Raw genomic sequence first — 22,833 nt, 5'->3', positions numbered from 1 at the left:
ACAAGAGTAAGAAGAATTGGATTTTTGCCAATTTTCTTTGTCATTTTAAGTAAAAATAGGTCGGTGTGTATGTGAATAAAGTCAAGGGAGCATGCAATTCTGGGATGTTTTTTTAAGTGAAAATAGGTTGATGTGTACGTGGACACCAAGTATGTGCAATTCTTAAAAACGCACCAAGCAGTGGGTGATTCTACACTTTCTCCCCTCTGAGTGTGTCTCAAGATGGTTTTGAGTGCAGCAGAAATAATTTCCTACTCCCCCCTGTCATTTTCCATTTCTTCATTGATGAATTGCTTTACGCCAAACATCTAAAAAGCTGAGCCTCGTTCCCCCCTTTCATTTACGGCAGAGTTTGAACAGAAAAGCCTTCATTTATGTAGAAACCTTTCTCGTGACTGAGTTTTCTTCTTCAGCTGAATAATTGATGCATTCTAAAAAACTGAAATTGCTCATCACAGTGCCCATGCCTGCGAACATACCGTTTCCTTCTCATCTGTTATAATATAGATGGCATTTTCTACAAATTCTCATATTTATATTTCATTCATTCCTATATTAATTTTTTCATTTTTATTTTATGCTTTTTATGGTCACATTTATGAATACAGAACACTGTTTTGTGCAGTAATAGTATGTTTCCTCTAAACCAGTGATCGCCAAACTTACGAAATTTCTGAGCTGTCGTACCATTTGTAAATCTTACTGTGAGATAAAAGACTACCAACTTAAATATATATATATATATATATATCGCATTGCCTATAAACTTACATTTCTAGTAAATGTGAAATCAATTTCAGTTAAACTGTATATAACAGAAGGAAACTGAAATTGAGTTGTACTTCACTAAGAAACTGAAGTGTAATTAGTAATAAATAACAAACATAATAGCAGATTTTTTTTTTTTTTTTTCATCAGACTTATTAACTTTAATGAGAAGGATGGAACTCCTTTTTGTGATCAACAAGTTTTTATTGTTGGGAGAGTAGGTAGTGGCTGCCATTCAAATACAGTTGTCCAAGTTTCTATCAGTGAGTCTGTTTCTGTAATTACTTGTAATAAATTTCATACTGGAAAGAGAAATGTTACACAGATACGTAGAGCTCAACATTGCCTTCACTTTAAACCTGGACCAAAATTAGGTATTTTTCATATATTTCAGTAGTTCAGTTTCATATAACCAGTTAAAGAAAATGGTTTTACAAATATTTTGAAAATCAATGAGTTCCAACTCCACTGCAGAATTGTCTTCTTGAAAATCAAAATGCTCCGTGACACAAGTAGAGAACTAAAGTCTGCCACAATTGAAATCTTGGAAGTGTCTGTTGAATTCACTCCCCAAATCTGAAAAAAATTCAACCTGTTGTATACTGCTGTAAGGAGATATTGAAGATTCTTGCTTGTCAATGATTGTTTCAAACAGGCAAAGTCTTTGTATTCACTGTGGATGATATTTCCTTCGCACGGTTTGAGCTTTTTTAAGAATGAAGCAACATGTGAAACTATTCATCCAATATCTTTGTCCTTACCTTGAAGCTGCATGTTAAGAGTATTTAACTTATTGGTGATGTCTGTGAGAAAAGAAAACTCCTACAGCCAAACTGGATCTCCTAGTTCAGGGAAGGATTGGCCTCGTTCTTTTAAAAATTCTACTGAAGCAGGAAGCAACTCTTGAAAACGTTTAAACTCTGCCTTTACTCAAACAGCAAACTTCCATATGAAGCACTAGATCACCATACTGGCAATCTAACTCATCAGTCAGTGCTCTGAACAAGCATCTCTGAATTGCATGTGCTTTTACTTTGTTCACTATTTCTATGACTGTTGTCTTCACATTGTTCATACTTAAAAACTTCCCACACAGTGACTTCTGGTGTATTACACAAGGGTAAGACTGGAATTTCGGAAAGCTGTCGTATTTATGACACAAGGTTATGAATCTCTCTCTCACAGGAGCTCCATCAATTGTTAAGCCCACCAACATTTAAAAGAATATCTTTAAAGTTTATAATAACTTTAACTGCTAAAAATAGGTCCTGCCCTCTAGTGCTTCCTGTTAATGATATAATCTTTATCTGCGCCTTTTTTATTTCGAAATTATCAAAAACCATTTTTTCAAAAATGGCTTAACTGAATTGTATCAAATATCAGTCGATAAATCAAATTGCAGAGAGAAATTTTGCTTGCTTTTTATAAGTCAGTTTTAAGTTGTGAGGGAACATCAGAACTCGCAACCTCATTACTGTATTTGCAGAAAGCTGTATAGATTTAATAGCAGACATTATCGCAGCTTTATTTTTGAATTATCGAATAATGCATCTGCAGCTTCTAAAATGCAGTTTTGATTATTTCACCGTGTTCAAAGGGTTTTTTTATTCTCTGCATTGATATTTGAAACTCGGAATGATGCCTCAGTTGATGCTGTATTCTTGTTTAATGGTTTTTAAAAAGTTGATTGTTGAGCATTAAGTTTAGATTTTAGCTATCTTAACTTTTCTTAGAGCAAAATTCAGTGGGAAATGTTTTTCAGTCCCTGCGTGAACGGTTTCGAAGTGATGTTTGAAGTTCCCTTTCTTCCCAACAGATATGCTTGCATGTAGCATAGAAAATACACACATACCTGGTGAAAATGTAATCGTAACCTTTACCTGGGTGAAAAAGTGATCGTTCTCCATTCTGAATGAAAGTGGTAAGTTTTTGCTTCAATACGTTATCATTATAACAGACCAAGCTTAATACTAATGTGTAAACCAAACTATCCATATGTACACTGCTCAAAAAAAAAGAAAAAAAAGGGACAGTGCTATATCTCCCGTTCTACTGGGGCGATTCACGAAATTCAAATTGCGTTCTTCATGTCTCGAAAGCGCGACTTAGGATATATATTAGATTTATATATAGCACTATTCCAACATAGGTATTTTGACACAAAATCGGACTTTTTCTGAAATAACATACCAATTTTTTTACATATTTCGATTCTACGACTCAAATTATGCCAGAATACCAAGTTTTGTAAAAATCGTATGAGTAGTTTTTGAAATATTAGCTCTCAAAATTTTAGCTCCTCAATGTTAATTGAATTTGGCAAATATTTATTTATATCTCTTTTTTTATTAAACTTTTTTGATTTTTTCTCTCACATTTCGAAATTTAGGTTCATTCCAAACAAAATTTACCCATTTTTTGTGTTTTATTTTTTAAATTTCTATTTTTAAATAATTTTTATAAATTTTTCGAAAAAAATTTTGAATTATAACCTATAAAATTTTTACCATCATCTTAAAGTAGGTATATTTTTAAGCATATCTGCAAAAAATTAGACTTTTTTATTCAAAATTTTCTAAGATATACACAAATTTACATATTTTCGCGTTTTGAAATTTGGCATCTTTTTTTTTTGAGCGATAATAACGCCAAATGTGGTCTATGGATTTTTGTTACACTGTATTGCCACAGCTATTTTTGACCTTAAATTTCAAGTAAAATTTTACGGAGAATTAATTATATGACATTTTTTCCTTCAATGATGCGTAATAAATATTTATTAATACTATATGAAAAGCTATTTTTTTAAATAAATTTTTTAATATTTTTTTAATTTCTCTCTATCTTTTTTTTTTTTTTTTTTTTTTTTTTTTTTTTAAATAAGAGTAAATTTTTGTAAGAGTAAATTTTTACCTTCGGCGCTTTATCGTCTGCTACTTTACTTCGTTTAAATCGAATTGTCTAAAACTGAGAATTTTCGTTTGATGTTTATTTGAATTTTATGACATTAACTGCACAATTTATTTCTTAACAAACTGATGCTTTTGAAGTGGCTGGTACTATCATCCATATTTTTAAATCACAGTATATTTTTATAGAAACATAAGATTTAGAATAATCATTTTTATAAAAGTCAAATTATGATATATATATACAACCCTCTAGAGACTGAATTAATGGAAGTTCAATGGTTATGTAGAAATGATTTGAAGCTACTTAATCGCTGGATAAGTCAGCAGATTCCGTGGACAAGTAAGAATAATTATATAAACGACACCCAACATTATGAATTCAATTAACAACGAGGATACGATGTTTATTAAATGAATTCAAGAAGTTTTAAAACATAAAAAATCAACTCATTTTTTATCCTAAAATGTAATTTTGTGTGTAGCGTATTTTCATTATTCTAATTTAAAATTCTAATAATTCTTAAAATTCTAATTTAGAATGTAATTGTCAAGAACTGATTCCTAATCGTCAGTAATATAATAAGTAATTATTACAGTTATTAATAAATCCTTCTTATAAAGTAATTGCAAATATTTCAAAAAGCTTTCTGTCTGAATGCAAATATTTTTAATTTTATATTAATCAAGATTGCACACGATATTATTTATTTGCACTTCAATTCTTAACGTCAGTTCTAGTAGAAGTTACAAATCAATTATATTTAATTAAGGATTGGATTATTTAATTATGGCAAAGCACACGAGGGCTATCTGCCTAAAGGGAGGGATGCCTTCGTGGAGGACTTTCTAAGGGAAACTGGCTCATATACACGTTACACATCGGGAAAACCACGAAAACACCCATGCAACCAGCCCGTTCGCGGGATTCGAACCTCGGACCGAACTACCAGTGATCAGCGTCTTTTCCGCTCGGCCGTTTGTGGGCCTTTATGAAATGGAAGGCGATAACTTTATTTAAAATGATTGTCAGAAATACCAAAATGTTTCGAAAAGTTGGATACTTTTTAATATACTTTCAGAATGCTTAAAGAAAAAGAGAAGAAAAATAAATTTTTTCGTAAAATTTAGCATTTGTATTTTTTTTAATTTAAAACTTTTCAATGTTATGATATTTGATTCTTGCGATTTCAAAAATAAAATATTTGACTAAAATATGAATAACATTTTAAGAAACCAAATGTAGGATAAAACTGTTTAAAGCAGTGTATGCAAGTCATCCTAAGTTAAAATGTCGGTTATACATCTCTCTTATTTATATATATCTTTTCTGAACGGAACATTGAAAGGCGTGTAAAACTGTGCTTTACTGCATTTTCTCTTTTAATATAGTATGCAGTTTTCAAACTCATCGTAGTCTGGGTTACAAAGTATTCTTCCGAAAGAAATGCAGTTCAAATAAATAAAATCAAATTCTGGAAAATTGATATTAATAAATATATTTAAAATGCTCAGTTCGAAGGAATAAATAGAAAATTTTAAAACAATTATCTGAAGAGACAATGCAACACAAACAATTAAAATAAAAGTATAAAAATTTAAAAATTACCTAAAATAATAACTATGACGAAAAATATATATAAAGAAAACTATTTGAAAAAAAAATAAACGCTGCACCTTTATTTACGCAGTTCGAATAGGTAAATAGAAATTTTTAAAACAGTTATTCGGGAAGAAAAAAAAAAAAAAAAAAAAAAAAAAAAAAAAAAAAAAAAACGTGCAACTTAAACAATTAAAATGAAATTCGAAAAAGAAAAAATTCCTTAAAATTATAAGTTATAATTAAAAATATAATATAAAGAATATTATTTGGAAAAAAGGAACGATGGTGACTTTTTTTCCTTTCACGGGAAAGGAAACTAGGTTTCCATATATTAAGAAGTTCGCCAAGTGAAGTACTCTTGGCGCAAACTGAAAAAAAAGTGCCAACATAAATTTGTAAATTTCTCCGTAAATTTCGCTCCAAATTTTACAAAATTTCATATTTAGGCGTAATTTGAGTCGTAGAATCGAAATATGTAAAAACATTGGTATGTTATTTCAGAAAAAGTCTGATTTTGTGTGAAAATACCTATGTTAGAATAGTGCTATATATAAATCTAATATATATCCTAAGTCGCGCTTTTGAGACATGAAGAACGCAATTTGAATTTTGTCAATCGGCCCAGTAGATCGGGAGATATAGGACTGTCCCATTTTTTTTTTTTTTTTTGAGCAGTGTACATGAGAAACATAACGTGCACAACCTCATTTGTATACAGTCAACTATGAGATGAGGCTGACAATTGTCATCAGCATCAGCTCAGTAGAGAAATCAAGGTTAGCATACTGAAGCTTTAACACAATCTACTAAAAATGGCTCCGTGAGCTACTAGTAGCTTGCGATTGACGATTTGCAGATCACAGCTCTAAACTGAATAGGTAAATTTTATTAAACTCACTATTGTTTAATTTATCAATTACTATTTTTTAATTGTCACTATCTGCTTAATTTATCAAGTCATAAGAAAATACTTCATATCTCAAAAGATCAATAGCGTCTAATAGTAATATTGTAGACATACATCCTCAGTAGACAAATAAAATGTTAACAGTGATGTCTGAAATCAGTTGTGTCTAATTATGAACATTTTTTTTTGTTCTGTTAAATGGTTATGTATAACAATGTTTCATCCATCTTAAAATTGTTGGATCATTGATTCATGTCTAATTGCTTCAAAAGAAATGCATAATACGAGGGCCATCCAGGAAGTAGATTACGTTTCCGTCTGTGTCCGCTAGGGGCGGGGCTAGCGCGGCCATCTTGGGGTCAGAGCGTTGCGCAGCTCAGTCTGCATCTAGCCGTGCTAGTGAGAGGTTCGTGCTGTGCTCCGTTCAGATACTGTGACGGTTTGAAATGTCTGCGTTAATTGAAAATCCCGCGAGGTGCGCTCAGTAATAAGGTTTCTGACTGCAAAAAACTGTAAACCGATAGAAATCTATCGGCAGCTTCGTGAAGTGTATGGGGACAACATTATCACTGAAGGTGGAGTGCGTCAGTGGATCATAAGATTTCAAAATGGCCGAACCAATGTTCACGACGAAGATCGAAGTGGGAGACCCAGCATAGTGACCGCCGAACTTCTCGAAAACGTCGATGCTAAAGTCCGTGAAAATCGAAATTTCACAATAACGGAACTTTCTTTGAGTTTTCCACAAATTTCGCGAAGTTTGTTGCACGAAATCATCAGCGAAAAGCTTGGTTACCACAAGTTTTGTGCAAGATGGAAGGCAAGAAGAGGTAACGAAGTGGTTGAAGGCGCAGGCGGCCGAATTTTTCGACGAAGGAATTTCCAAGCTCGTACATCGCTACGATAAATGCCTTAATTTGTATGGTGACTATGTAGAAAAGTAGTATTTGAGTGTGGCTTTCATCTGTATATAATAAAATTTGTTTCCTATACTTTGTTTATTTTTTTATTCCAAAACGTAATCTACTTTCTGGATAGCCCTCGTATTGTCATGCAAGTCTCAATTTCTAAATTCTGTATTAGCATGATATTTTAACTTTCAAAAGAATTGCCGATTTATTTGTTTATGAATATTTTGGTAATTATGTCATTTTTAATCCATAAAATTTTAATGATTAAGAATTTAATATTTTTTGTAAAATTCTAATTATATAATTGAAACCAGTCTTTTTTTTTTTTTTTTTTTTTTTTTTTTGTTTTGTTTTGTTTGCAGAATAAAATGTATTATTAACAATTCTTAACTAAACAAGCAATTTAATGATGCTTAATAAATATTTCAGTATTGCAAATTTGAATGAAGTAATCTAAATGGTTTTCATGTATCCGGGTTCTACTGTTCTCTGTTCTTAAATGTGTATATGAATATATATGCTTAAATATATGTGCGATGATATGCTGACAAACAAAATGCTTTGTCAAAAATCTTGTTTCTTGCCATACTGCTACTGCTGAGTTAGTATAAGATTACAGTCTGTATAGCAGATGATATTTAGATTTGAAAATGAACTTAAAAACTTGTCACGGAAATATTTAAGTTTTTCTAATCCTAAGTGCAAACTTGAAAAGTTCTTCCCATTGTATTTATAAAACATTAACTTTGAACATTTCAGAGCTAGTAAATTGTGAACAATCTATATATAGAATATATTCCAGCTTTTTATGTGCCTAAGGTGTTTTTAATCATACAGGGATTGTTCCCCATGTAGTAAAATCTCTTTAAAATGTAAAATAAATTGACTTCCCCCTCGGAATTGTATTGTACATTTTGTTGCATTCCATCTATTTCGACACCAACTGGCCAAGGTACATTTTCTGCAAAGAGGAAAACAAATTCTGCAATGTTTGACAGAATACGTATGAAAAGAAAGAGATTGGCATAACTCTTAGAAAAAGCCTTTTCCCACATATAGGGTAAGAAGTGTTTATTATATCTTGTTCTCCAATATTAGATTTTATGATTATTAAAACAAATTTTATTTATTTTGCTTTTACTTTATCCAAAGCATTTGAGGGAAAAGAATGCCTTTGTGAAGTACATTTTAAATGAAACTACCTTGTTCCTAAATTACATGGGGAAAAACCATGAAAATATTCATAGAGTTCCCTTATTCATCAGTATTAGAGCCAGGTCAAACTATCATGGTTCAGTGATCTTAATCACTTAGGCTGTGGTGGGCCTCATGAGCTTTACATTTTTGTTGATCAGGATACTGTATGTTAAGGAATTTGCCAAAATTTAAAAAACTGATTTCTGAGGTAAATACTCCAGTAATTTTGATCTATTAGAAATTTCAAAATGTGTCAGGTTTTTTAGACTTAAAATTGAATTCTTGGATTCTCATTACACACATATCGGTGTATATGTATGTGTACATATGACCATAATAACTGGTAAATTTAGTCATTTTAAAAATGATGTAAAATAACTTGTTTATATATTCAGTAATCTTCAATGTGATGTAATTGGTATCATAAATATAAAAGTACAACTTCTGTCCAGCAAGTTCAGTGAATGACATCATAGTGCTCACATTTGTAAGAGAGTGTAACTGGCGTATCTCCACAGTGGATACGTCAAGAAACTAGTCCCTGAGTGGCGGTGGTGTGAGTGTGTTTATTATGTGGAATCAACTCATTGTAGAATGAAGATATTATGTGTGCTGTTGAAACTCAAGATGGCTTGGCAAATGAATATGCTGTTGTTTGAAACTTGGACAATCAATGGAAGAGACTCATGAAGCGGTGATAACTGTTTATTAATTATGTGCTATTGAAGTTTGTGTTTGAGTGGTGTAATTGCTTCTGAGAAGGGCAAGGCACCATTGAAGAATACACCTAAAGTGATCGGCCTATAACTGCATGTACCCCAGACACTGTGCAGAAGATGAATAAATTTTTGACCCAGAATCGTCGTGTGATAGTGCGAGTAATAGCTAAAAAAGTGGGAATTGGTTGCAAGACAACCTACCTTTTAATGACCCACAGTTTGGATAATCCCAAGCTTTGCTCCCGACTTGTGCTCCACACTTTGATGCCAGAACAAATACAACTTTGGCTTGATGCCTGTGAAGATTTCATCAGTATAGCAGATCAAAATCCAAATTTTCTGAAAACCATCATCACTGGGGTTGAGACCTGGTGCCTGAGGCACGACTCCAAAAGCAAGCATTACCTATATAGAAATACCAAAATGCTGCTGCAATGGATCAAGTGGGTACATCCTATGGAGCTAAGTAAGGGAGGAGGGGCCGAACCCACACTACGAGTGAAGGACTACTCTGAGGCTTCGGTCTCCAGATGGGGTGTTTTTTGTTTACATTCAAAAGCTCTCTTGACAGTGTTCTGATAGTATTTCGACACACGACGGTGGGACACTTCCACATAAAAGAAGCATTCATGGTGTGATGGATAATGGCAACTTGTACAGTTTAGTGACAATTATGCAAAAATCGCATCTTGGTTATTTTTCGATAACTAACAACAGTGATTTTGATTATAAATTTGTTTTGTAAAATTCTAAGCTGTTGAACTACAAAAATGTAGATTTTAGCAAAAATGTTATGCTTAAAGAATGAAAAATACCTTCTGGTACCTTTAAAATTGTATATGTCTTTCGATACTCTTGATAGAGTATTCACTTCTTTCTATGTTCTAAACACCAAAATATTAAATAAAATACATTTTTTGTCACCCATATATTATTGTAACATACTTCTAAAAAATTTTTAGAGGAGAGGCTTTATAGTTGCTTGTTTTAAACTCATTTTATTTGTATATAACTGAAAAATAATCACTTTGGGTATACATGTTTTATTTATTTGGGTTAATTAAAACATAAAATTACCACCAAATGCTGTAATCCTCATCAAAATTAATTCAGCAAACAGGCTGGCTGCATGGGTGTTTTCGTGGTTTCCCCATGTGTAACGTGTATACGAGCCAGTTCCCCTTAGAAAGTCCTCCATGAAGGCCTCCCTCTTTTTAGGCAGATAGCCCTCAAGGCTTTGCCGTAATTAAATAACCTAACCTAACCTCATGAAAATTAATAAATATACACACAGATATGCTAATAAGTTAACTTTTCCTTGATTTGTAACCACACATTTGCGTAAAATTATATACAGTTTTACACAAATGTGTGGAACAGAACACAGATACATTTGCGAATTGGACGAATAAAGCAATATTATGCAGAGTAAGGCAATCAAGATTGCAACTGATGACAATGCAGTTAATGTTTAAATGTGAAATGGATTATTATTATTTATTATATTATCAGAGAATTATTAAACTTTGTAAAATCCATAAAAGAGGTATTGAGTGCTCTGCCAAAATATATTCACTAGAAGACTCACTAGAATATTTGCATTTCAGTGTGCGCACTATTCCGATTAGGCTGAATGACAGATGTACAATTTGGAAGGAAGAATAATATGGTTACATTATCTTTCACTAAAACTTTAAGTGAAATATGAGGCGAACAGTTGTCTACAATCAGGACAACAATTATTTTGAGTTATTAGATAAACCAACCGAATTCAAATGTTGCTGAGCTTCAGGTATAAAATGATTTTCAAACCAATCTTTCATTAATGCTTGTATCATCCATGCTCTTTTATTGCGCGATATATAATGAGGAAAATTGTAACTCCTTTAAATGCTCGAGGTTGTGCATGTTTTCCGATTATGAAAAGTTTGCACTAGTTAGCGAATTAGTTTAGAGAAATTTTTATGTGTGTCGTATACAATTCTAAGATAAAATTAAATAAAAGGGAGCAATGTAGGGTAACTGGCCAGGGTGCTGAATGGAGAAATGCATAACACGAATAATCGAGATGTTTTGATAAAACCCAAAAGCTTCTTTTGTAAAATGTTCTGCCTTGATTTCGCTACTTTTGATTTTTAGGGAAGAGCCCAAACAGTCAGCCCAGTGTTTATAAATTTTACTAAAGTGCACAATATCTGTCTGCTATAGAAATATTCCACTTCTAGCGAACTTTGTAAGAAAAACGTGCTTGCATTTAATTAGTTTAAGTGAAAAATCATAAAAACAATACGAATAATCAACGTGGTTTGAAAACACCAAAAAGTTTCTTTTGTGAAATGTTCTGTCTTGATTTTGCTAAGGGAAATGCCCGAAACATATTACAGTCGGCCTTGGGTTTATTAATTTTACTAAAGCAGATGATATCTGTCTGCTAAGATAGAGATATTCCCTTTCTTGCGAATTTCATAAGAAAAACCTTCTCACGTTTAATTAGTGTAAGAGAAAAATGATAAAAATTCCATGCAGCTAATATATTCTTTTGCTGAAAATAGAAGCCTGCAGGAATTTCTAGTGTCCTTAGGCTTCAGCAACTAGTTTTCTTACTTAATTTTGAAACTAGAAATTTGAGCAAAGATTTTGAAACAAAAATCTTCACTAGAGAAGATCATAATTATTTTTTTCATGCATGTGAAATGTGGCTAAATATACAGTTTCCTCATTTTTAAATTACAAAAGTCTTTTTCAATAATTCCTGATATTTTAAAGGAAAAATTTGGTGTATTTTTTCCTTAAAGCAAGTTTAAATAATCATTTATTAATTGGTTTTAATAATCTGAAAATTAAATGAAGTGTTAAGATTGTTTCATAATTTTATTAGTCCTTAGCAGGAAAGAAAAAAGAAACTTATTTTGGGTTCAAGCTTACTTATAAAGTAAATTTTTTAAATTTATTAATTCAGATTTCACAGTCTAGTAATATATATTTTCCCTTCTTATACTGCGACTAATAAGATTGCTGAATATTGGTAGTTTGACTTAAATTCGAACCCAGATGAATGAATGTACAGGCTGCATAGTGTGGTTTGAGATCTTCATGGGAAACAGGAATACGGATCATTTTCCCTTAGAAGGTCTTCCCCAAAGACATCTCACTCCATAGGCAGATAGTCCTTCTGTGCTTTGCTGTATTCAGATAATCCTAACCCTCATACGACAATACCTATAACTTACTAAATCAAGTTGGAAGATTTTGGAACAAAATTTTAAATCCGTCTGATGGTCCTCTCCTAGTGATCGAGCGCTAAAATTGCTAAGCACTGATAATTCAACATAAGTTAAAATCCTGGTGAGTGACCTGATACCATGAAAGTTTTCTTGGCTTTTACTAAGTATGTTTTGGTAGTTTTTCAAAGCCTTCAGCCCAGAAGCTTGGTGCCTACGAGGCCTAAAAGAGATAAACCTCATTTCAGGTGTCCTGTGCAGAATGGAATCTAGCAACAGCAAGATATAGCTGCAAGTGTGAAAAAATGTAGAAATCTGAAGGCATGATGTAGGGGCTATATGGTGAGTGCAGCAAAAGATCCTATTTGAGTCCGTACAGAGCCCAGCTGGTGAGTGCAGACACATGTTGTCTTGCATTATCTTGAACGTTACCGTTTTGCGGTGGAACTCAGTTCAATGTTTTCTTGCTATACACCTTACTGTTGAGGGTTTTACCTCCTTCCAGATATTCTTTGTAGATAATACCACGGTAATCACACCAGACACAAGGCTTGATCTTTTTGTTAGTCAAGTTGTGCTTTGTGACGAGTTGACGCGATCACTGGGTACAGACCAACTCCCTTTTCGGCCTGTGTGGTTGAAGTAAATCCACTTTTCATCACAAGTGATGATCTGGTCCAGAATTTTGTCTTTGCATCGATATTCGAGCAGATTTGTGCAGGTCCCAACAACCTCTGATCTTATCTGCTTGAGTAAGTTCATGTGGCAGTCAGCAATTGAACTTGTACGTCAAGTTTATGCGATGCATAATACAACTAATGGACATGGCACTAACGACTAACTCCTTAGTTCTCAAGTGGTTTTTCCACAATTTCTCGCAGGTGGGCCTCATCAACATCAGTAGGCCGGCCGGAGCGCTCTGCTTCTTGAATGCCATAGTCCTTGTTTTTGAACTTTCAGTATCAAACCTTCACAGTGTTAAATGATGCAACATTAGCACCTAAAGCTATACACATGATTTGGGGACATTCTGTAGCTGACTTTTTTCAACAGAACTGGAAGTAAATATTGGCACTAATCTGGTAGCTTGATAGTTCTATTTCAGACACCTTGGACTTAATAATTTTTTTTTACAAATTTCACAAAAGAGTGTTTAATTTCACAAAAGATTTCACAAAGTCTCTTTCTTTGAAGTGCCAAGAATCATTTGTCAAAATATGATTAAACATGTCAGCACGAACTGTTTGCAGAAAATATTTGCAGAAGCGGAGAACTTTCATTAAAACCGATAAAAACTTCATCTTTAGGTGAAGAAGGTAAACTCAGTACTAGAATTAAATTACTTTTACAGAAGAATAGGTTGTTGACTGTCTATTCATATCATTGAAACAACTGCATGTAACATATTGAGAAAAAGATGTCGGAAAGTATAAAGAAAGGTAATTTTTAATTAGGTTAAATTATGAGGAAATGGTCTAAAATAATATAAAGAATATGAAGAATGGAGTTAAAGAAGTATCCCGAATCATATATAAATATTCTTAATTTAGGTTTGCATTTTTACAAAATTATCTTAAGGTAATAATAGTATATATATATCTGATGTACCAGCTTTTGTCAGGAATAAATAGATTGTTGAAGAATCATCAATGTAGTCGTAGCTTAAATTATCAGATGATAGTTTTAAAAAACAGGATCCATTTATTATATTTCAGGAGAAAATAGCAATTACAAAAATCTGATCTCCGGAGTAAATAAAAAAGAACTACTAATAATATTTTGTATGAATTTTACTGCATTGTGACATTTAAGAAAAAACCCTGATATTCCTTTTGTGAGTCTTTTTATAGCCTCTGGAAAGGCGGAGCTTCCAAGAAATGACGTCAGCCAATCCAGTTCGCTTTAAATATCTCGAGAACATTCTATAACTGTACGTGTAGAAAAGGCGGAAAAAACAACTTGACTACGGGGCTGTGGATTTAATTCCACGTATTTTCAAATAAGAGAACGTCGCCATTAAAAATGAAAAGAACATACAGCTAGAATTTTAAAAGTGTATTCTTGACTATGGAATTTATTATTACATATATATATGTATATTAATATCTGAAATATAATGAATCTGAAGATAGAGTATGGAAGAAATTTTCAAAATGAATACAGTACAAAGTTTTTCCCTCCTTTTTTTTTTTTTTTTTTTTTCCAAAATATTTCTGGCTTTTTGCTGTTACGGAGTTGGTAGGGATAATTTTCTTTAGGATTTTAGACATTGCAGCTTGGAAAGTTTAGAAGGATTTGAAGGCAAGATTTATAGACACACGATTCTAGAAGATTCGAGAAATATATGATAAAATGGAAAATGTCTCCATGGTATCAACATGTAATAGATGTATTTTACAGAAAGTTTGCAATGAATTTCTTTCTTTTTGAAGAAGATTCTTCTGGAAGAAGATTGAAAACATAATATATGAATGTTTTACTTCTGATACTATAATCTTTTATCTTATCACACGGGCAGGCATTATAGAAAGGGATTTTTTTTTAATAAAGAAATTGAAAGCTTAATATGTTTTAATGCATCATGCACAGAACTGGCTCTAGGCATTTTCCCACCTGATGCAAGGAAACGTGCTGAAGAAAGAAACTGAATACATACAGAAAAGTATTCTTCAAAGATATAGTGCAGTTAATTATTATGTAAATTACCCAACTGCTCATGATTTCAGCTATTACTTATAATTTTCCATTTCTATTTCTTCATATGATAGAGTTACTGAGCCAGATTAAATTAAAATTAAATTGTATAATCTTTGACCATTAGTCCATTTTTTTAGTTTGAATTTGACTGTTCTTGTTTAATTATATCACCACGAACTGTAATTGATTTTGTTAGCATCAGAACATGCCTTTATATTTTAAGTTCTTTTTAAATAAGAGGCTTATTTAAACCTTTGTCTGATACTGTAGTCACTTTCAGACATAGCAATAATGTGCTTCACGTCTGTCGGGAGGTTTTGGACTATTTAACTTTTACCAGATCAAGTAAACCCTCTTAGGTACATTGTGGAGAGGTTGATAAGTTAGGAGATAAAGCACAAAGAAACTAGCGAGAGCACTGGTTTTCATATTGAGACAAATCTGTAATTGTTAGAAAATATGCTTAAAGAGAAGGAAATTGATATAAACTAGCCAAAATGTTTGGGAAGTCTTCAAATTAAAATGACGGATAAATATTTTGTTGAGTGTCGTCGTAACAAAACATAAATGTTTTTTAGCTTATAAGCTATTTCTCCCTCCTTCTTAGTCAGCCTTCATGGTGTAGTGGTCTGCATGCTCAGCGCATAATTGAGAGGTCAGCCGTTAGATTCCTGGAAAAACGTTGCTGATTTTTCATCTTGCCTGCTTCCAAAAATACTTAATGTCTCTACAATGGCACCCAAACTAAAAGGGTGATGGATGATGATTCTCCTCACCCAAGATTTGGCGATTGGGTCCTCTAAAAAAAACCCAGCTGCCCTTTAAAGAGGAAGTATATAAGGTATTTCTCCCGCCTTCGTGGTATAGTGGTCTGCACGTTCAGCACGTAATTGAGATGTCCACGGCTCAATTCCTGGCGAAGGCGCTGCTAATTTTTCATCTTCCCTGCTTTCAAAAATACCTAAGTCTCTACGAGCTTTTAATGTGTAATTATCCTAATATTGTTTAAGAATCAAAGTCATAAATTGCATGCATTTTAAACTGTGAAATTTTATTAGATTTTGATTTTAATAGGGCTTTTTTAACAAATATTATTAAAAAATAAAATTTAATAGTGGCCATGTAAATCCATAATGACTAAGTTTATCTAACTACCTAATTTAATTATTTGTAACTAACTGCTTACCTGTAAAAATTATCTCTACATATTAAAGCATTATTGCCTTTCATTAATACTCACTGTGATCACAAGATAAAACACAAAAATGTAAAAATTCAAGTAAAACTTATTCTTTGCATCTAGTGAGACTTAAAATAATACAAAACAATTTATCACCTCTGGTGCTTTAATGGCTTATTGAAACGTTGAAATATATTAACTGGGTTACAACTCCTGAAACTCTACATGGAACTACGAAACTGACTGCGTCAAACAGAGTCTGACTAACTTTCAGAACTTGCCAAACATGCCTACATCAGGCCTTTCAGATTTGTTCTGATCCGCAGGTCTCTCTCTAGACAAGCATCAGCGGTGGCAACATTCAGTCTTTTGTTATGAATCATGCTGATTATGATCTTACTTTTCATTTTAACCTATGCCATTTGACATAAAATATACCTGCTATTTACTAAACCTCTAGACTGACCAAGTTTGTGACAAAATGAGACAACATAAATCTAACTGTTAGTAAATCGTAAATGTCACTTATCGTCTTTCAAATAGGACCAACTATTATAAATGTAATATATTTAATGCTAATTGATAAATTGCATAAAGTTTATTTTACTCTAAAACTTATTAATAATAGGGTTAATTAATTCTTGTTTAGTAATAATGCATACTACTTAGGGATCTGTTTTATTTTTAGGATGGTATTACAAAAGTGAAATTCAGGCATAAGTAATATTTTAAATTGAATTTATTCAGTTCCCATTTGCTAATAGGTCCTTAACGTTTTTCATTAATGGTCCTTAAAAGTACTTATTTTCCATGTGCAGAAATGTGTACGAACCCTTAAAAATATGAAATTGTGATTTATTAAATAATGAAGCATCTATGATCTAAAGGGTATCAAAATTTACAAAAGAAAGCTTAATATTTATCTGTTTACTTTATTAACCATTTCTTTAAATATAAATTGTTTAAGTTGCTTCATTTTTTGTGCTTATATGTTCTCTTCAATTCTGTAGACAGACATAATTTCTTCTTCAGTTACAAAGTTCTATTGTTCAAGTCTTGTAGTTGCTATCTCAAGAATTCTGACTAACTTGTCATTCAAAATTTTTTCATTTTCAATAACCTCTTGTCACGTTCTTCACTATTGGTAGCGGTATTTTCTGGATCTAGAACGCTACTACAGATTTCGCCGTCCATTAATTGATTGATGATTGAAACATTTCCATCACAATAAAAACTTCTATTGTATCATCTTCACTTATTACCGCTTCTCCACATATCTTTACAAAATCCATAAATTTGAAAAGCAGATATGCAACTACAGAGCCAAATTATTGATCCATAAATTTATACTAAAATGATTGTTTCTTCAATAACGAGGTATTTTATTCAGTACCGAAGTGAAATTAAGAATTGGAATTCTCCACATGCTTTCTTACGGCGGAAAAAATCAATTACGCATGTGTAAAGCATTAAAAAAATTTTGTTGGTGTCTTTAAGATCTGAATATTGGACGTCCGGATCTTGGACTTTGTACTGTATTATATTTTATTTCATACTTAAATTTTAGCATCAGCTCTGTATTTATGTTTCAGTATTTTAAAATGGTGTATTTATTATAATCATATAATTCAACTCTGCATTTCACAGGTAATTTCACTATTATTTCTAAAATATTCTTGCTCTTAATTCGTATAAATGTAAATTTTATGCACAACCATCTTTTTAACATTAAATATTGATCAAATTCATCCTTAAGTTGGTGTTTATGTCAAATGAAATGTCTCAGTAAATTAAATAATGCAAAATTTAATTTTCCCATTGGTGTGCATTGTTACATTTTTTTTCCCAGCAATTATGCTGATTTTAATTTTATTTCTGAAACGAATGATTGTTACAATATACAGGAACTCTGATGATAATGAGGATAGTCGACATTCTGAGGTTACCTAATCTCAGAATAGTGGGCTTATCTAAGCCCCTATTAGATTAAGGGAAAACTGCATATGTTTGGAATTCTATACCATAAACGCTCTCATTTGATATAAATTTGAAATAAAAATATCTTTGTAATATGATTTATAAATTAATATTATTTTCTAGTGTTAAATTTTTTAGTGCTTGAAGAGCTGTAGTGGTAGCTTGTAATGATCTGCATCAGATCAGAGGTAAACGACTGATTTGAAAGTTAAATTATTTTCCAGATCAAATTTATGCAAGATTAACTTTTTAATGTTTGAGAAGGTTTAGTAGTAATGTAATGATTTGCATGTATAGGGGCTAAAGAATGGTTTTAAAGTTAATTTTGATTAGAAATATGTATCTAGATGATATTAACAAATTTTATTTTCCTTTTTAAAGTACGTATTAATAGTAAATCATTTGGAAAGACATTCATTTGAAAAATTGCATCCAGTTTGTAGCTTTTTCTTTTCTATTGTCATGACAGATACAGCATTTATTAATTTTGTTATGTTTATTTTCATTTTAGTTGTAAGATGTAATTATAAGTATAATTGTATAATAAAGTTCAAAACTATTAATTTTATTTTCCTCAGGTTCCTTAGTGGTGAAGTGAAGATTCATTTCCTCTCCATAATTTCTCTTACTAGCAGCTAGCAATGTTTTTCTGGTATCTGAAAAATTCAGCTTCATGTGTAAAAGCTTTACACACATTAATTCACTGAGTGTATTTTCTACTTTTGGATTTGTATTTCAGTGTTTTAAACTGCTTATATAGGCTCAGAATTTAAAAATATTTTTTCATTGTGTTTGGATCAAATGCTTTGCTTAAATTAAATAAACCAAACTTGGATCTGGAAGCTGCATGGCTATGTTCTAATCTGTGATATGTCAGCTTAAGTAAAATAGCATTAAGTTTGTTAAGTGTTTAAGGTAGTCTGGCTAATTTAAATTAAGCAAAATGAGTTGCAAAAAAATAAAAATTCTCCAAAAAATGAGAGTGGAATTTTTTAGATTCTGCCCATATCTGATAATTACTCTCTTGGCAACATTTATTGGTTTAGATTTTTTTTATTCTATAAGCTAACAAAAAATATGTTCCATGTTTCTCATGTATAGCAATGTTTGTTTGAATTATCAACCAGTATTTGATACATTTCCTGACTGTTTAAATAATGAAATGAAAATATGAAAGTAGTATTTAGGGAACAGGGCAAATTCTATTTTATATCTGTCTTTAATAAGGTGATAAAATGGTGCAAGTGTATTAACATTTAAAATTAATGTTAGAGTTACAGAGTCATAATAATGGAAAACCTGCCATCATGCAGCTGGCACAGTTTAACAAAAAAAAAATTTGAACAGTTTGATAAGCTAACCATTTCGTCCTGAAGTTTACAAAAAACGTCATTGAATTGAGATTGTTAGTTAAATCAGAATATATTAAAATAGACATAATGTGGGAGACTTTTTTGTTATTATTTTATTCCACATATATATGGAATTTTTTAAATTTTATTCACAATGAATCATTGTGAAAAATAGAAACCTGATAGTAAAATTTATTCCCATTGTCAAAAAGTTTCCATTCTCTCAACCAAAAATTTTATCACCATTTTGGACAGTTGACTGTTTTCATATTTCATCAAAATTTTTTTTTTTTTTTTTTTTTTTTTTTTTGTCTTTGGACTAGAAAGAGTATTTATGGACAGGATTTATTGCATTTTCACTTATTTTTAACATTGGATGCACTGTTTACATTATTATCATACATTGTACTCAGAATGCCAATAAAAGTTCTGTGAAATTTTATTCAACCCTTTGGCAGATTTTACCATTCTTTCAATAATATTAGATTGTGTTTGTCTGCATCTTGTAATAAAAATTTCTGATATTTTGAAGCAGAGACTAACAAGGGGGATTAGACTCATATGGGTGCACAGACAGCCTATCTCCCAAAAAAATTCTGAAATGAAGAAGGCTTTTTATTTAAGTATGGTGTAATGGGTTAAAGTGTGGATAATAGACATTCATGTGTACAGAACTCATGTATAGTTTTAAAATGCATCCATATTTTTGTTTAAATGTTATTGGCTTCTTTATTTTGTTTAAATACTAAAATTCTGCAGTTTAGATGTTGGAGTGTAATGTGCTTTTTTTTATAAAATTTCAAAAATTTGAAATTTTGTAAAAATAACATTTATCTGAAAGTATAATTTTAACTTCATGAAAAATTTAAATAATTATGAAACCTTGTTTTTTGACTTTTGAATGATTAATATTTCTGTAGATCTGTAAATTTAATGTGAGCATTGTTTATGACATAAACAGAGATATAATTTAATGCTGTGAAAATGACTTTCATCTTATATTATTAAAAATAACTAAAATATGTTAGTTTGTGATGAGAAAATCACTCAGAAATTGTTATACAGCATAATGTCTATTTTACTGCTATGAAATATAGGTCAGTTTAATAGAACTGCAAAAATAATTATTTGTTTGCTGATTAGAAAATAGTCAATAAATCATGACATCTGCATTTTTAATTATTTTATTAGCCATTGTTAGGTCTGGCTCGCCAATGATTTTATACTGAATCCTTTTCCATGAATATTTGTTTCCTAAGTTTTGCTTTGTAACCATGACAAATAAGCCATTAAAACATCTTCTAAGTTCCAGAAAATGTGGTGTATGATAATGTTATTTAAATTGAGACATGTTTTGATTCTTCAAGCATTAAAAAGGTGTAAAGTTTTTCCTGATTGTTCCCAATCCCAGTTTCAGCAATCAGTATTGTGTTTTGCCATATTTTCTTGTATGCATGCAGAAATAACCAACCCATGTATGTACATGGTTGAGTGCACATTAATTTACATTTTAAAAATATTACTCATCTCTCTAATCAATCCATCCTTTAAAGTCCTTTTTTAAAATTATTTTATTTTATTTATTTATTTTGTTGGAATGGATCATAATAGGACTGTAAAATTGTACTTCTTATAAATGACTGAATTTAATGGAAATGGAATGTCAAAACTGCAAGCAAAGTATTAGAATGCATGCTAGAAATTGGTTTGAAAATAATAGTATCTCCTTTAGAACACCTATCTGCTTTTTTTACTTTTGGCTAAAGAATGTGTATAAGTCAAATTCTATAAAGAAGAACTGTGATTGTCACCCAACATGTGTAACAAAGGAAACATCTATGGTGGCTGTTCCAGATAGAAGAGTTTTTTTAACCATTGGCAGGCCCACAGCTGACTTTGGATTGGTCAAGAGTCAAGGCCAGAGGTGGTGGTCACTTTATTATGGAGGCACCTAATAGGTGGGCCACCTTTGCATCCTATGAAGGGATGGACAGTTACAACCATGCCTTGTCTGGGATTCGAACCTGGGCCCTTTGGTATCACAGTCGGCTTCCCTAACTACTATACCCTGTGGGTGGCACACATAGAACAGTAGGAGCATTGATTGCAGAAATCCAAATGTGCATGAAAGGAAGAACAGTCATCTTTTCCAAAGGCTGGAAAAAGTGCAACACCCATGAATTGTGAGAAACCAGCTACAAGCCTAAGAAGGGGAGCAACAAGTATAATTTTATGGGCTGTGGGAAATAATATTGTATTTTATGGCATGTGTTATTCTAGATTCTACTAACTGTGATTGAAGAGTGTAAATTAAAGTTTTAAGGCTAAAAAACTTTCAGCGAGAATCTTTCTTGATCATGAATGAAATTAAAGTTTATTGATTTCTCTAAAACTATAACTTATTTCAAATTAAGACCAATTGTGTGTTTTGTTAGAATGGTTAGGTAATATACGTTATTGGTATTTGTATTAAATTTTCTGGGTTTTAATGTTTTAGGTAAGTAGAATGACCTTGATGAAATTAAGAATTCTGTTCACCTTTCTTAATTATTATATTTTTGACAAAAAATTAGAGTATTAAAATAAAATTTAATATCGTTTTATAATTTTTAGGTAAACTTTCATATAGTATTGAAGAATACATTGCAGAGACTAGTACAAGTGAAGGAACTGTCTATAGTTGCCCATATTGCTCATATGTTACTATTTGGAAAGCAGCTGTTAAACCACATATGCGTATTCACACTGGTGAAAGACCTTTCTCATGTGATATTTGTTTCAAGACTTTTCGTCGTAGTTGTGATCTAAGAAGGCATTTTTTAATCCATTCAAAAATACCAATTTAATGTATATTTGCTTAAAGTTAACAGAAGTTTGCGATATATTAAAAATATACAAACAATAAAATTGCTACCCAAGTAGCACAGCAACGTCGTAATGACATTGCAAAAACGTTGCAATATGTCGTCTTTAAGATACCCAGATAACCGCGAACATCCACTGTTGCACAGATGTCTTTATTACGTCTTTGCAGATGAGGTTTTTGTCGCATAGATGTTGTTATTGAGTCTTTTGCAGGTAATATTTTGGTTGTGAAAGCATTGTATCACAACGTCTTAAAGACGCCTAAATATTCGCAAAATTCCACCTTTTTGCAACATTTGTGAAAATGTCATTATTTTGTCCTTTTGTTACATATTGATTTATGCAGAAAAATAAGCTTAATAATTCATATATTTTTCTTCTTTTTTAAAATTTTGTATTTCTTGTATTTATATAAAGTTTAAATATTTTATCATTTCCTGAAAACCGGAAGATAATACAATTTTTTCTCTTTAGACTAAATATGCATAATTAATACAGTCAAAAGTCGTTAATCCGGACTCGTCGGG

At 31.5% G+C, this 22,833-nt stretch overlaps 1 protein-coding gene across 2 annotated transcripts in view; it reads left to right on the top strand.

Annotated features, from left to right (window-relative positions):
- LOC118205180 (uncharacterized) overlaps nt 1-22,833 on the top strand; it is a 59,142-nt gene that overhangs the window by 4,098 nt on the left and 32,211 nt on the right. Inside the window, exon 2 of one of the 2 annotated variants that reach the window (XM_085810895.1) lies at nt 2,585-2,689. The exons of the other annotated variant lie outside the window; for it this stretch is intronic. The gene's annotated coding sequence lies outside the window, so the exon portion shown is untranslated. The remainder of the gene's footprint in view (nt 1-2,584; nt 2,690-22,833) is intronic. 2 annotated transcript variants of the gene reach the window in all.

Source organism: Stegodyphus dumicola, chromosome 2 (genome assembly GCF_044657685.1).
Source record: "Stegodyphus dumicola isolate Sdum_Otavi_A_Nest chromosome 2, ASM4465768v1".
NCBI lineage: Eukaryota > Metazoa > Arthropoda > Arachnida > Araneae > Eresidae > Stegodyphus > Stegodyphus dumicola.
This window is presented reverse-complemented; position numbering and strand designations above follow the sequence as displayed.